Below are 15372 nucleotides of genomic sequence, written 5' to 3'. Positions count from 1 at the left end.
TACCAGCCTTCTCACTGCCATGCAAACAAATACAGCTCAGGTGTGAGTAAAATTTAAGAATCTTATATCTCCCCTAGCTTCAGTTAGGAATCTTCATTAAAACAGCTTGCTTTTCTCTTTCAACCCTCATACTGAAGGACTTCAAACCCTAGATTTGATAACTCTGGATATCCAAAGTCACTGTGGGAAAAAAAAAAAAAAAAAAAAAAAAAGTGTAGGAAACATTGCAAATGTTTACCAGGGCTATTTTTAAGTGAAAAAGCTAATAACAAAATAGTTTGCAGAATACCTTATCTTGATAAATAAATAAAAATCACTCTTACCATTCCATTCCGTGTGTGTGCACGTGTGTGTGTGTTTTGAATATTATTCTCACAGGGTATTTGGAATTCTTTTTGCTTACACCTACTTTTAAGTGTTTGTACAATTTTAAAAAGTATTGCTTGAGTAAGTTTTTGTTTCCTGGTTGAAGGTGCACATTGTTGGTTTTATTTTCTAAATACGTTGCTGAGCTTTCGCTGATTTCTACATAAGGAAGACACAGAGAATGTGAACTCACCCAGATACAGAGGAAAATCAGGATCTTTCAGGGCTCAGACGGGTAGGGCATCCAGCAAAAGTGGGGCTGCAGCGCCCCCACGTGTCTAGGGCAGTGGAAGTCACCAGGAATAGGAGGAGGAAGCCGGCTTCGGCTTCTGACGCTTTGGAGGAAGGCGACCTGCCTTCTCTATTGCGAATACTATTGGGAATTCCCAGAGCCAATCAGCAGTTAAACGCTTACAGAGTTTCTTATTCATACTCCATTTTGCCAGACCAGAAATCGGAGAGAGCTGGAGCTCCCAAGGCCCACCCTTTGGCTCCCTAAATTAAGGCTCGCGGGGTTCCCACACTCTTTTTCCCAGTGGCTATGGAGGGTCTTGGGAAAACTGTCTGGAGGCGATGCCCCAAGTCCCTCCCAGTATCTTGGGAGGGCTTGGCACCCTTAGGACCTCCCCTTTTGGAAGATTCAGCAGTGCACGTGTGTGCTTGGAGGGGGAGGGTGGATAAATGTGGAATGAACCCATTTGGAAGCTTTTATACATCTTGAAGTCTCAACTTTAGGTGTTTCAGGGGGTTATTGAGCACACGGGTGCTTAAATCATAACATATTTCAAAATAGCCACCTTTTTCCAAGCACCTATATACTTATATGTTCCAGCATTGGTCACCTATATACCTATATGTTTCAGCACTGGTCAAATGACAGATGACCATCATTACAACCCTCCAAGACAGGTGCTATCATACCTACTTTATAGTGGGAGTCTATGAGGAACCTGAAGCTCTGAGAGGCCAAGTCATTCATCCAGTAAGTACCTGGTCCTAAGTTCAAACATCTCTATCCTCCTTCTTGGTGCCAGGTGTCCCGTGTGAAGGTTTGGGTCAGAGTGTGGTGCTAGCAGGTGGCAGAAGCCCAAGGTGCCTCATCACCCAGAGTCTCAGGCTGCTGGGCTCCATGCAGCTGCCAGATGCGGCTGTGTCTGTCTCCCAGAGGGCTGTCCTTAACGCCGAGCGGAGAAGCAGCCTGTCTGTAAGGAACTGTTTAATGCATGAATGGCACCGCATTTTATTGCAGCTTGAGCTGGTCCCAGGAGACTCTCCTGATTTCTAAAGCTGCCACTTTGAAGACACAGGCCAGCCCAGCTCCTGACCTCTCCCCACAGTGAATGCAGGAGGCCCTTCCCCAGTCATTTCAAAGCTAGATGGCTGCAGGTGACCCACAGCACCCACAGCCCCCATTGTGGGGCATCTGACAGCCCCCTCTTCACTTCTTTCCACTGCCCATTGTCCTGAGCAGAGACGGCAAAACCATTCTAAACTGGTGTTCATTGCTAAACCTTTAATCAAATTAGGATTTGGCAACCGGCAAGAGGCATTCAGACAAAATGTGAAAGGATGTTTTACAAATACGGGAAAAAAGTCACCAACCACTTTTCCTCCCAGCTTTGAACATTTCCTTCAGGGATTTGTGTCTCCCCCAATCCCCAAAATAGCCAAATAAAAATGTATAAAAATCAATAAAGCAAGTATCTTAATGGTGGTTTGCTCAAAATGCTCTGGTTTTAAAGAATGGGAGAGAACAGAGACTCCCTTTTATCACTCTGGGCTTCTTTGCCCCCTTTCCTCTTCTTCCCTGTGGCTTTCGGCTGGTGGGAATCGCTAAAGAAGGTCCCACGGCCCTTGGGGCTCTTCTGTAACCGTGATGGAGCATCCTCCAGTCCCCTCCTAAAGGAAAAAGACTGCTCTGTTCAACTGAGCCCTTCCTTCCTCCCTTGGCAATTTTCAAGCTCCCTCCTTTCTATCACCTCCTTTTGTCCCAGCCCTTGAACAAACCCCAGCCCCAACTCTAGGGTCTAACTTTTTATTTTAAGGAAATTCCTCCTACCCACCCGCCAGCTACAGGCAGCAGGGGAGACCTGGTTTTCTCATGATGTTGCAGCAAAAGCCTGAGGTCCACACTCTGTCTCCTATGTGCCTTTAGCCATGTGTGGAGGGATCAAAGACACATCAAAACAGGTTTCCAAAGCCTCAACCTGCTGCTCAGGCACCGTAGGGATCTGCCCCATTGCTCTGGGTGGCTGTGATGTTGGTGTCCATAGATGCGGGGGGCACACCGATTTAGTAGCCTGAACCTGCTGGAGTGAAAGACCACTTTTCAAAAATATGGAAATGCAAATAGCTCATTTAACTCTCCTGATGAAAAAAAAAATCCCTAACTTTGGTCAAAAGAGCATGAACTTTGGCCTTTAGAAAGCGACTGAATGACCCAGCCAAAACAGGTACGCTGACCCCTTCTGTTTCCTAGAGAGTTCACTCCATTGCCCCACCTTCAGTTTCTCCTAGTCCGCTGCAAGGCCACCATCCCACCAGCCAAGGATGGGATGGAACCACAGGTAAGCAAACCTGTAGGTCTAACCTAGTGAGTGCGAGTGGCCAGAGCCAAATGGCCTGGAGGCTTGGAGAGGCACAGTACTGGGTGCTGAGTCCCATTTCTGTTGTACTGTTATGCCGTTGGGCATGACATGGAAGCTGAAAGATGAGAAAAGGTCAAGGCACAATAAAGACAACTGTTCTTTTGTGGCAGACAGAGGATACAGCTGCAGGTATGTTGCCTTCTAGAAAAGCATTTCTCTCCTTGGTAGGTCTGGAAGGCAAGTGTCCTCAGGGGTGTGTATGCCCTGTGTGCTAAGCGTGGGCCAATGCTCAGAGGATCCCAGAGACCCCCGAGGACAGCGTCCTTCCCACTGGTGCTCCTGGAAGTGCTATCCATAGTGATTAACTCAGACTTCAGGAACAACCCCCAATGAACAACAATGGGCTGTCCCTGAGTAGGGAGGGCAGTGGGGATCCACTCTGAACAGGAGTGGGAGTTTGCCCCGTGGAGGACTGAAAGAGGAGCACTTACTCTGAGGAGGACGGACCTCAAGCCAGGCACCAACACAGAGCTAATCTCTCAGGTGACCTCCTGTCAAAAGCTTAGGAGTTTGTTTGTTTGTTTTTTCTCTTAACTTCTGAGAATAGCTATTTTTAAGGTTCTCTCTCGCTCTCTTTTTAATCTTTGATAAAGTCCTTGTATGTGTGAAACTCTGGGGAATTAAGGGACAGGAGAGCAAAGGGAAGTGTAGCTCTTCCCACCTCACCCCTCCACTAAAGACTGTCCAAGGGAGCAGCACAAAGTCAGGAGAAGGTGAGAGACCCCAAGACCCCAACAGAGCCAGCACCTGGAAGGAGAGGCCCAAGAGGAGGAGACAAACACAGGTAAAGCAGGCAGCAGGCAAGTCTCCTAAAGCTTCCATATTGGGTGGAAAGAAGCAAAGCTCTGAATACACCCGAGCCACGTCTTAAATGCTAGGTGGGCTGCTACGGACTGAATGTTTGTGTCCCTCCAAACTTCTTACGTTGAAATCCTCACTCCCATGGTGATGATATTTGGAGGTGAGTTTTTGGGAGGTGATTAGGTCAGGCAGGTGGAGCCCTCATTAATGGGATTAGAGCCCTTATAAAAGAGCCCCAAGAGAGACCCCTCACCCCTTCCACCAGGTCAGGACACAGTGAGAAGGCACCATCTATGAGGAAGTGGGCCCTCGCTAGATGCCGAATCTGCCAGCACCTCGATCGTAGACTAACCAGGCTCCACAACTATGAGAAATAAACTGTTATTTTTAAGCCACCCAATTTATGGAATTGTGTGACACTAACACAAACAAAGACATGAGGGAACTCCATTTTCTTCTTTCTCACAGTCTTTAAAACTCAAAAAGCGTATTGTGAGATATGACAGAAGGATTGCTGGTCCAGCAGCCAGCAGTACAGGCAGGGCTAAAACCTGGGTCTCTCAACATGCTTTGACTGTGGTCCTCAGGATAACAAGGGGGCTGGAATATCCTGAGTCCATTCACAGTGATGACAAGTAGAGAACCATATTATCCCTCACGAGACATATAAGCCTACTTGGCTTTCATTTCCAAACTTCACATGCACTGGCCCCTTTCACTTTTTTTTTTTTTTTTTTTTTTTTTTTTGAGATGGAGTCTCACGCTGTTGCCCAGGCTGGAGTGCAGTGGCGCGATCTCGGCTCACTGCAAGCTCCGCCTCCTGGGTTCACGCCATTCTCCTGCCTCAGCCTCCTGAGTAGCTAGGACTACAGGCGCCCGCCACCGCGCCCGGCTAATTTTTTGTATTTTTAGTAGAGACGGGGTTTCACTGTGGTCTCGATCTCCTGACCTTGTGATCCGCCCGCCTCGGCCTCCCAAAGTGCTGGGATTACAGGCTTGAGCCACCGCGCCCGGCCTCCCTTTCACTTTTGAAGGGGATAGAAAAAAAGTATGATCTGACATGGAATTGACCTAGGTGCCCATCAATGGTGAAGTGGACAAAGAAAATGTGGTACATATACACTGCAGAATACTATGCAGCCATAAAGAGGAATGAAATCATATCCTTTGCAGCAACATGGATGCATCTGGAGGCCATTATCCTAAGCAACTTTAGGCAGGAACTGAAAACCAAACACCACATGTTCTTCCTTATAAGAGGGAGCTAAACATTGAGGACATGTGGACATGAAGAAGAGAACAACAGACACTGGGGTCTACTCGAGGGTGGAAGGTGGGAGGAGGGTGAATATCACAAAACTACATATCAGGTACTATGCTTATTAACTGCATGATGAAATAACGTGTATACCAAACCCCTGTGACATGCAATTTATCCATGTAACAAACCTGAACATGAACTCCTGAACCTAAAATAAAAGTTGGAAAGAAAAAAAATACATATGGCCTGAGTTTGATCAAGGAAACACAGCCCAAACTTGAAGCACTACTAGGAAATGATCCATTCATAGGATACTAAGCCTACAGCAACACCACACCGTGTTAAGACTGCTCAAATACATATTTGGGGTCCACAGTTTATCCAGGAATAGAAAGTCGTACCGCTGCCCGACTGTGTCAGAGAGGCAATGTGAAGAGGCTTAGCCTCCACTCCATTTGCTCAGCTCTGGTGCTGTGAAACACATGAGAATAACCAGAGGGTGTTTCAGCAGCTTCCTGAATGGGAAGGAAGGATAATACACTAGACCTTGCATAGGCTGCCTATGGCTGGGTCATTAGGGATTCTAGGAGACACTTCATTTGAGGGAGTTTATTTGCATCACCCTGCAAGTTACTCACAAAATAAAAATGTTTGGCTTGCAATCTATTCCTATCAGCCTGGAAAAAGCAAGTCTACCCACAGATGCCTTTAACATGTCCTTCCTACTCTTCCTTCCTCTTCATCTTGCCCCTACCGTGCTGTCCTCCCAATTTAGTCCCGCTTTATCCCTAAGGAAGTCAAGAGTTGGTCTTCACCAACACTTAGCCTCCTGCAAATGCCTCCTAAGGCTCATGGGAAACTAAAGCAAGCATAGTTAAGTACTCTAATTATAAACATCTTGAGCTTGACTTACCCAGATAATGAAGCCATTTTGTATGATTTTCCCTGATTGATTTATCTAAAAGATTTCCTGCTCTCCATCGCACTTTGTTATGTAAATGAAGACCCACCATAGAATGTAAATACAAAATCTAGATAGCCACAGCAGGAGGTAGAGCTAGGAGGAGGAGGAGGTAAGGGTGGGTCTTAAGATAGTTACGAACAGGAGAATCAAACCTGGTAATGGTGATGGCTGCGGATATAGGATGCCTTTTCCATTTGTATGTGGAGTATTCGATCATCTATTCCTACTCAAAATAGAGGGGATATTCAGCTCTTTCCATCTGCAGGGCCAAAAAGAAGGAACCAGCCCTGAATAAAGTCGGGAGTCACCATTTTAGAGAAAGTACTCAGTAGAAGAAAGCAAAGTTCTTAGAAATACAATGTGAACTCTGCACAATTACAGATAACAAAATCAGAGAATGTGCTTCAATTTACATTTTTTAAATGACAATTTCAACATAGGGTGATGTGGGATGTCAGAGAAGGTTAGGGAGATACAAAGAGCCTAGGAACAAAAAGTTCACCAAATACAGAAGAAAGATTTTGTTTAGCCTAACCCTGGCTCAAGATTTTGCCATGTGATGAAGAATTCAAAGTCAACCCCAGAGCCATTCGATATCACAGCTGCAAGTAAGAGACACAGCGGTGAGGGCGACTCAAAAAGACAACTGCATTGGAGAATCTCCTGCCCCTGCAGACACTGGCTAATTGGCAGCATGTGTCAAAATAATGAGTATGAGTGCCATTTGACCTGGCGATTTCCCTTCCAGCAACCTACCCTAAGAAATAGTGAGACAGGTCAGCATAGGTGTACATGCAAGATATTTATAATAGTGAAAATTAGAAACAAGCTAAATATCCAACAATAGGAGATAGTTTGTAAAAGTCATGGTAACTCCAAAAAAATGAAAACTATATACAGCCACTAAAAAAGTTTATAGATTCACTTATTAAGATATGTTCACAACACATTGCTAAGTAAAAATCGTAGGTTGCAAAAATCTGTAGGCTATGCTCCCACTATAAGAAATGTATTGACATGTGTATATGCATCTGAAATAAAATATACCAATGTTAAAGACATTTATTCCTGGTTAGTGAGATAAGTATTGTGGGGTTTTTGAAGATCATGCTTGTGTCTAATTTGTATGGATTTCATCTATGATGAAATCATAGAGAGTTATGGATAAACTCTCCACCCTTACAGAATGGTGCCTTAATATGGTTTACTTCAGCCACATATAGGTATATCCATGAAAAATCAATCCCATGAAAATTTATAGAGAGATAATTTTTTTTAAGTCTAACTACTTGATTCTCCTGAAAAAATAATCAAATAGAAGTCTTTTAGTGCTTGCTGGTGAAAAGTATCAAACTGTGTAAAATATTTGAGAAGATCTGTTCTGAGCCAAATATGAGTGACTATGGTCCATGACACAACCCCAGGAGATCCTGAGAACATGTGCCCAAGGGGGTCCGGCTATGGCTTGGTTTGTTTACACATTTTATATACTTTGGGGAGACATAAAACATCAATCAATACGTGTAAGATGCACATTGCTTCGGTTCCAAAAGGCAGAACAACTGGAAGCAAGGAGGTGGGTAGGTGAGGCTTCGGTGTGATAGGTAGGTTCAAGGATTTTCTGATTGGTAATTGGTTGAAAAAGTTTATTTAAAGACCTGGAATCAACGGAAGGGAGTGTCTGGGTTAAGATAAGGGGTTGTGGGGCCCAAGGTCCTTATTGTGCAGATTAAGTCTATAGGTAGCAGGTGTCAGAGAGAATGGACTATAAGTGTTTCTTATCAGACTTAAAAATGTGCCAGACTCTTAGTTAATTCTCTCCTGGATCAGAAAAAAAGACCTGAAAAAGGAACAGGATTCTCTACAGAAGGTAGATTTTCCCCACAAGAGACAGCTTTTGCAGGGCATTTCAGAATATGTTAAATATATATTTGGGGGTGAAATACTTTGATTTCTTTCAGGGCCTGTTATCTGTCATGTTGATATCTTATTGCTACAAAGATTCTATTTTGTCTGTCTTAAGGTTCCTGTTTAAATGTTAATGCTGGTCAACTGTACCTGAATTCCAAATGAAGGAGGGTATAACGAGGCATGTTCAACCACCCATCCTCATGATGGCATAAACTAGTGTTTCAGGTTTGCTTTAGAATGCCCTTGGCTGAGAGAAGGGGTCCATTCAATTGCTTGGGGAGCTTAGAATTTTATTTTTGGTTAACACATCCTAGCTGCATACCACTTTTTTAATGTTTTATTTTGGAGATGAGCATTTTTTTTTTCTATACCACCTGGATTACCTTTACCCACGTACCTACTCACCTGCTAATTGTACCATTCTGTCACAGGTTTCTCAGTCAAACTCATCTTGGCCTTTGAGATGTTTTAAGGTGTTGGAAACCTTAAAGCACCATGTTGGTGGGGGTAGACCCTCAGTGTTAAAGGAAACAACAGTCATCCAGTCCATCCCCTCCTTCCAAGGCTCAGGGCCCTCTATGATGCCCCTGCCTAGTGGCTGCCTGTCCTAGGCTTGAAACATCTTTTACTTCCTTTTCCCCCACCCAACATCACCTGAAACAATCAGTTATATTTTTAGAAAGTTTGTGAGTGAATGAATGAATGAATGAATGAGTGAATGAGTGAAAAGTCAGGCACTCCTTGCTTGGGGAGACTTTGATATTATAGGGCTGTGATACAGTAAAAAATAAATATTTGGTCTTTGTCCCAAGATCCTGGCACATAGCTAAAACCTTTGAGTGACTTTTGTATGCAAATGAGATGACCAGTGGCTGGGGGCCCCTAGATAGCTTCAGGATGGGGACTGCTCACCAGAAAGACTAAGAATTAGAACTTTCAGTGCCACCCACCAACCTCCAGGGAGGGAAGAGGGGCTGGAGGATGTGTTAATCACCAATGGTCAATGATGAATCATACCTACATAATGAATGCTCCATAAAAACCCCTGAACAGTGGGGTCTGAGAAACTTCAGGTTGGTGAACACATCCAGGTGCTGGGAGGGTGGCCCACCCAGAGAGGCATGGGAGCTCCAAGCCCTTCCTCGATACCTTGCCCTATGCATCTCTTTCACTTGGCTGTTTTGAGTTGTATCCTTTATAATAAACTGGTAAATATCAGTAAAATGTTTCCCTGTGTTCTGTAAGCTGTTCTAGGGAATTATTGAACTTGAGGAGGGTGTTGTGCAAATCCCCTGAAATTACAGCCTGTCAGTCAGAAGTACCAGTGACAACCTGGGACTTGTGATTGACATCTGAAGCGAAGGCAGCCTCATAGGACTGAGCCCTCAATCTATGGGCTATCCATAGTCCAGGTGGATAGCATCAGAATTAAATTGACTTGTAGGACACTTGCCTGGTGTCGGGAAAGACACCATGCATTTGGAGTCAGAAGTGTTGTGAGTAAAAACAGTTATGGATTAAATGCACATAAGAGAAAAAGCTTCAAACAACCCTTCGCTAGTGCAAACACGGCACTCAAATGATCAAAGAAGCCCAGGGTCTACTTTCTAATCTTATCACCTGTGGCTCTGTGGAAAAGAATTAGCAAACATACCTGTGGGTATGCAGCAAATGTTAGCAGCCTAATGTGCAAAGTCAAGAGACTGAGGGATAACCCCATCTAAGTTCAACAGACTAAAAGTAACACAGTAATGTTATTCCAAGAAGAACAATGACAATCACCATTATGGGTATCTTCCAGGTCCCAGGCACTAATGCCGAGTGCTTCACACACATCCTGCCTTCATCCATTGCAAAACTCTATCAGGTGGGTGATAATGTCCTTATTTAACAGACAAAGAAACTGAGTCTCAAAGAGGCTAATTAACTTCTCCAAAGTCACACAACTAGTGAGTGGTGGAACAGGAATGGTTGCCTAGGTCTTTCTGAGTATAAAACACTTCTTTTTAACTGCTGTGCAACACTGGCTCAGAAGTTGTTTTATGAAAGTATCTCCTTATGAGAATATTTCAGTGCACTGCCAGAAGGCAGACTGTCTCAAGGTCATCTGTCATCTTTACCATGTTCACTGTCACTGGTAAGAGGATTTCATACGAGCCTGCACACATGTGGCTTCCCTGTAGGACTGGCTACATAATGTGTGGGTCTGCACGTAATTTGTGCAAAATGAAATCTTGAGACCCCTTGTTCAAATTAAACATTTCAAGATAAGAGCAGAACATTAAACCATGGACTGCCCAAGTCGCATATCCATAAAGCAGGTCCTGCTTCCCAGAGTTCCTATGTTTATGCCCAAATAATCTAAGATTGCCTTGAAGGAGAAACCAGAAATTCTTGAGGTAAAGAACTCATCCAGTGAGCTCTTCAGCTGCATGCATTTATTTATTCAACAAATATCCTGTGATCTTATGACATGAGAAACTCAAGGGTTAATTTAAAAAGCCCCCTAAATAGACACTAGAGCCACAGCTGGACAGAACCCTGATTTTCCTTCTCCCTAAAAACAAGGGAACATCTTCATCTTGCTGGCTTGGCTCAGCAGCTTAGCAAAGGGGGAAAGTCCTCTTTTTTTTTTTTTTTTTTTTTTGAGACAGAGTCTCAATCTGTGGCCCAGGCTGGAGTGCAGTGGTGCAACTTCAGCTCACTGCAACCTCTGCCTCCCAGGTTCAAGCGATTCTCCTGCCTCAACCTCCCAAGTAGCTAGGACTACAGGTGCTCGCCACCATGCCCGGATAAATTTTGTATTTTTAGTAGAGACGGGGTTTCAACTGTTCGCCAGGCTGGTCTGGAACTCCTGACCTCATGATTCACCCACCTCGACGTCCCAAAGTGCTGGGATTACAGGCGTGAGCCACCACGCCGGGGGAAAGTCCCCTTTAAGCAAACATATGGAAGCATGGATCAGTCCCTGCTCCATCACAGCCGCCTCAGCTACACAGAATCCTGATATTCCTGCTCCCAGGAAAAAAAGGGAACGAACATCTTCCTCTTGCTGGCTTGCCTCGGCAGCTTAGCTCAAAGGCAAAGAGGGAAAGTCCTCTCTAAGCAAACATATGGACACGTGGATCAATCTCCGCTCCTCCACCGGTGCCTCCTAAGGCAGTGTGCCCTTTCCCAAAACACAACGTTTTCATGCCTATTTTAATTGTGTTGCTTGCTTCCCATTGGGTTGAAAGCTAGACCTTGGGGGTGGCTGATAAGTCATTCTGAAAAGATGAATACCTGTTTTCACACCTCCATTCTTGTGTTGTTGATTTTGGGGCCTTTCCAACCCTTTCCAAATGTTTTCTCAATCCCTCGAGTGTCTAGGCTTCCTGCTTTAAAGGCCTGCCTTCTAACCCAGGGTTGCTCCATTCCCCTTAAAACATTTTTCAATAACCCAGAAAAAACCAGGCTGAACATACCCAAGCTCCGGAAGCAGCAAATCTTGTTCGAACCCCGCTGATGACTCCCAGGGGAAGCCAAGAGGACAAAGACAAGGATGAGGACGAGGACCCAGGACCCGCTGGTAAATGGCAACTGCTGTCAACTCACTTTCAACCTCGGCCAGTTGTCCCAGGTGTAGCCTTGGCCTCCAGAGAGCTGGTCCCCGGTTGTTACTCCAGGTCACTTGGAATGTAAACAAAGTGGTTGGGCTTTCCTTCTTGGAAACCAAGACAACAGCTGGTGCGGGGCATGGGAAAGAGGTAATTTGCCCTCTCGCTCTTGCTTCAAAGCAGCAGGAAAATCACCATGACTCAGAGGTGTGGCTCCACAGTGCTCCCTGCTGGACAAATTGTTCCGGTCTGTCTGACCACTGGACAATCAATCACGTGTGAATTTTGTGTTGAGATCTGGAGTTTACTTGCCTTGAACCCCATTGAGTGTCTTCAGAGGGAGAAAGAAAGCAAATAAGTAAAAATGAAATCTGTATATGCTTGGTTCTCCCAACTAACAATGGCTTCCCTATCAGAGTAGACGAGAGAAAACCCAGCATCGCGGTTTTGACTCTACTTTCACTTCAAAAACAGCAGTTTGAGTGCCCTAGCTCTGAATCTAGGAGGATTCTAGGATTTTCCGTAAGGATGATGAGGATAGCTTCAGCTGAAGACTTTCCCATAGGGCTCAGGAAGGGGATTTTATAAACTGATCTTTCATCCAATCACAGGACTGGCACTGTGAGGACTCACAGAGTCAAGAAAGATGCCAGCCATAGTTTTTCTTCTCTTATCCCACCAGGATGCAATAAATATCCCCCAACATGTCCAGTCACCAGAAAACTCCAGAAAAGAACTCCATTTCAGGAAATATAAGAATAGCTAACATTTTTATTTAGGTTACTGGAAAACACATATACCAACTACAAGGTATTATTTTTTGACCCGTAGAAAATCAGAGTAAGGGAACTCTATTGAGACTGACTAAATATACTAATGTCTCTTTAATAGTTAAAAGATCAATTTAACAACAATGTTGTCTGCTTGTGGTAACTTTTCTTTTTCTAAAGCATTTTTCAAGTGCTGTATTTTTTTTAACTAATGCAATTGAAAAATCAGCTTTTACTTAAGAAATCCCTTCTTTGTATCTGAATATCAAATTCATTCTAGCTTCTCCTTGTTTTCTTTTACAAAGAACAAGGGAAGGGAATAGACAGACATGATTCTGAGAGGAGGCAGGCATCTTGGGAAAGATAGAGGATGGGCTCAAAGACTCTTTTCTGATGAACTTTCATTGCATTTTAAAAGAACTGCAGATACAGGAGTTTGTAATTTTCCCAGACAGTAGCATGGGGACATGATTGACTGTGACAAATACATTTTTGGCTTCACAAGATGAACTGCTGCCCAACTGATTATTCTTGTAACCTCCTTGAACCCTATTAACCCTTAGCAAAGGGTAATTATTGACTGGTAGGCGGGAATAGGGATGTTCAATTGACCACCAGAACCTTACCAAGATGACCATGCCCCAACAAGCAAAAGGAAATGTTTTCTCAACCTTGGATCTGTTTCCTCCCACACCTGTTCCCTTCTGTCGTCTCTATGCCCTTGCATATCTCTTTTGCAAGGCAGACAATTCAATTACACTAACATTCATAGTGATAATGGTAATAAGATGAGGCACAAAGAAATTAATGTAACCCTGATCCTCAGAGAGATACCAGGATAGTGAACAGGCAGACAAGAAAACACTTAGCACACTCTGTTATGATGAATTGCTATGAGAGAGCTCTGAACAAAGTGTAATAAGGACAGACTCCCTGAAAGAGGCACAACTCAAACATCATCTCTTCTGAGAAGCCTTCCCTCCTTCTCTAGGCTGACAAGGATGAGAATTCAGCCAACAAATGCTTACTGAGTGCATTGCATTAGGATCTAGGAGGACGTGATGATAAAGTAGTACTCAAAGTGCTTACTTTGTAGATACAAACAGACAGATGAATAAAATACGTAAAAGTTGTAACTGATGCAGTGAAGGAAGCAAACGGGGGAATGAGGTAGGACTAGGAAAGAGAGACCTATTTTGGGTGGAATGGGAAGAGGAGGCCTTTCTGGGAAACATCATTCAAACTGAGGACCAAAGCATGCTCCAGGATCAGAGGGTGCCAGTCATCTGTGAAATGGCGGTAGGTGGAGGGTAGAAAGTGGTTCTGGAAAACAGAATGCAAATGTGGACAAGACCATGGGATATCTGAGGAACTGAGGTAGAAATGAGTAAGCTTGTAGGTTGAGGCTGAAGGAAGAAAAAAAAGTCAGGGATAATACCAACCTTTCTGTCTTTGAATCTCTAAACAGATAGAATTTACTGAGATGGGGAAACTTGGGAGTGGGTACAGATGAGTTTGTACAGGAAAAAAAAATCAAGAGTTCCATTGTACTATGATAATTTCCAGACATCTATGCATTGCACAAATGGAGACATCAGTTAGGTTGTAGGATATATGAATCCAGAACCTGGGAAAAGGCCTGAAATAGAAACATACATTTGGGAGTTATCAGGATACATGTGCTATATAAATACTCAGGAAGTGATTCAAAGGGAATGCAGAGCCCAAGAGAAGATTGGGATTAAAACTGGGTGCAAGAAAATTTTTACAAACTATGCAAGAGCATAGATGATGAAGGGTTAAGGGAGGAAAGAGAAGAATTCCAACTAGGGAGACTTAGAAAGGATTAAAAAGGTAAATTAAAAAAAAAAAAGCAAGCACTACTAAAATATATCCAACTCTAGCTGGCTGACTAATGAGGCTATAGAAGTAAGGACAAGCTGGCTGCCCCATCTGTCACTCTATGGATGACCAGGGTTGACCATGTGGACTTGACCGTCTAGGCAGGCAGCCATTTCCTCACTGTCCCTTCTGGGCTGTGCTCCCCTATACTGTGGGATCAGTCTCACAGAGGCACCCTGCTCTTCCTGCAGGAACCCCCAAAGCGAGCAATGAATTAGCCTCAGGTTCTAACTCTTTCCTTCATCAGTATCTTCCACAGATAATTCAAGACCTCATCTTCATTAATCAAGCCTTTCCCTTAGCAGATGAACAGGCTTATAGCACACCCAGCCTAAAACTAAAACAACCCAACATATAATCCTGCTCTCGCCTTACCTGCTTTCCTAGTACCATCTACCTCTTACTACCATTTATGGAAAAAAATAATTTGTATTCATTTTCTCTCCACCCGTTCTCAACCCATGCCAACATAGCAGCAGCTGCCATTACTTTGCTGACCCAGCTCTGGCAAAGGCCAATGATCGCCTTGAAATTGACTAATCCAATGACCACTTTTCAGTACCAGGATTTGACCTTGCCATAGCATGCGGCACTGTCGGCCACTTCAAGTCACCTGCTCACTCCTGACTCCCCTCCTTACTTCTCAGCACCCTGCACCCTGTGAATCACCTCCCTCTGCCTATCCTCAGATACTAAAGCTTCCCAGGATTCTTCTGTCAGCCCAATTCTTTTCTCTAACTTCATGCTCTGTGCAGGTGAGCTCCCTTACATCTGTAATACAAATAGCACTCCATAAAGTTCCTGGCTTCTCGTGACTCTAACTGCCCAGTGAGCATCTCTACTGATATCCCATTCGCCACAAATGCTAAGCCAGTATGCTGAACCAAATTCACTGTCTTCTTCAAATTTAATTTCTCTCCTGAATTCCTTTTCTGCACTTACCTCACCCCCATTTGCTTAATCTAGAAGGCTGAGAGATGGCTTTAAGCCCTTCCACCTGCACTTGGTCACCAAGTCCTTCTAAATATCCTTGGAATCTGGTAACCTATGTTCATTTCTATGCTTTAATTTAGGTCATAATCTCCCACCTAAATTATTGCTGCCATCTTCTAACTGGTCTCAGTGCCTCATTCCCCTTGATATGGTTTGGCTC

At 44.0% G+C, this 15372-nt stretch overlaps 1 protein-coding gene across 2 annotated transcripts in view; it reads right to left on the bottom strand.

Annotated features, from left to right (window-relative positions):
• The window catches only part of LOC105471559 (solute carrier family 1 member 2), a 169564-nt gene that overhangs the window by 142584 nt on the left and 11608 nt on the right, over nucleotides 1-15372 (bottom strand). The gene's annotated exons all lie outside the window — the stretch shown is intronic.

The sequence above is a fragment of the Macaca nemestrina genome, chromosome 12 (genome assembly GCF_043159975.1).
Source record: "Macaca nemestrina isolate mMacNem1 chromosome 12, mMacNem.hap1, whole genome shotgun sequence".
Taxonomy (NCBI): domain Eukaryota; kingdom Metazoa; phylum Chordata; class Mammalia; order Primates; family Cercopithecidae; genus Macaca; species Macaca nemestrina.
Note: the sequence above shows the minus strand (reverse complement) of the source record. Positions and strands in the feature narration are given on the sequence as shown.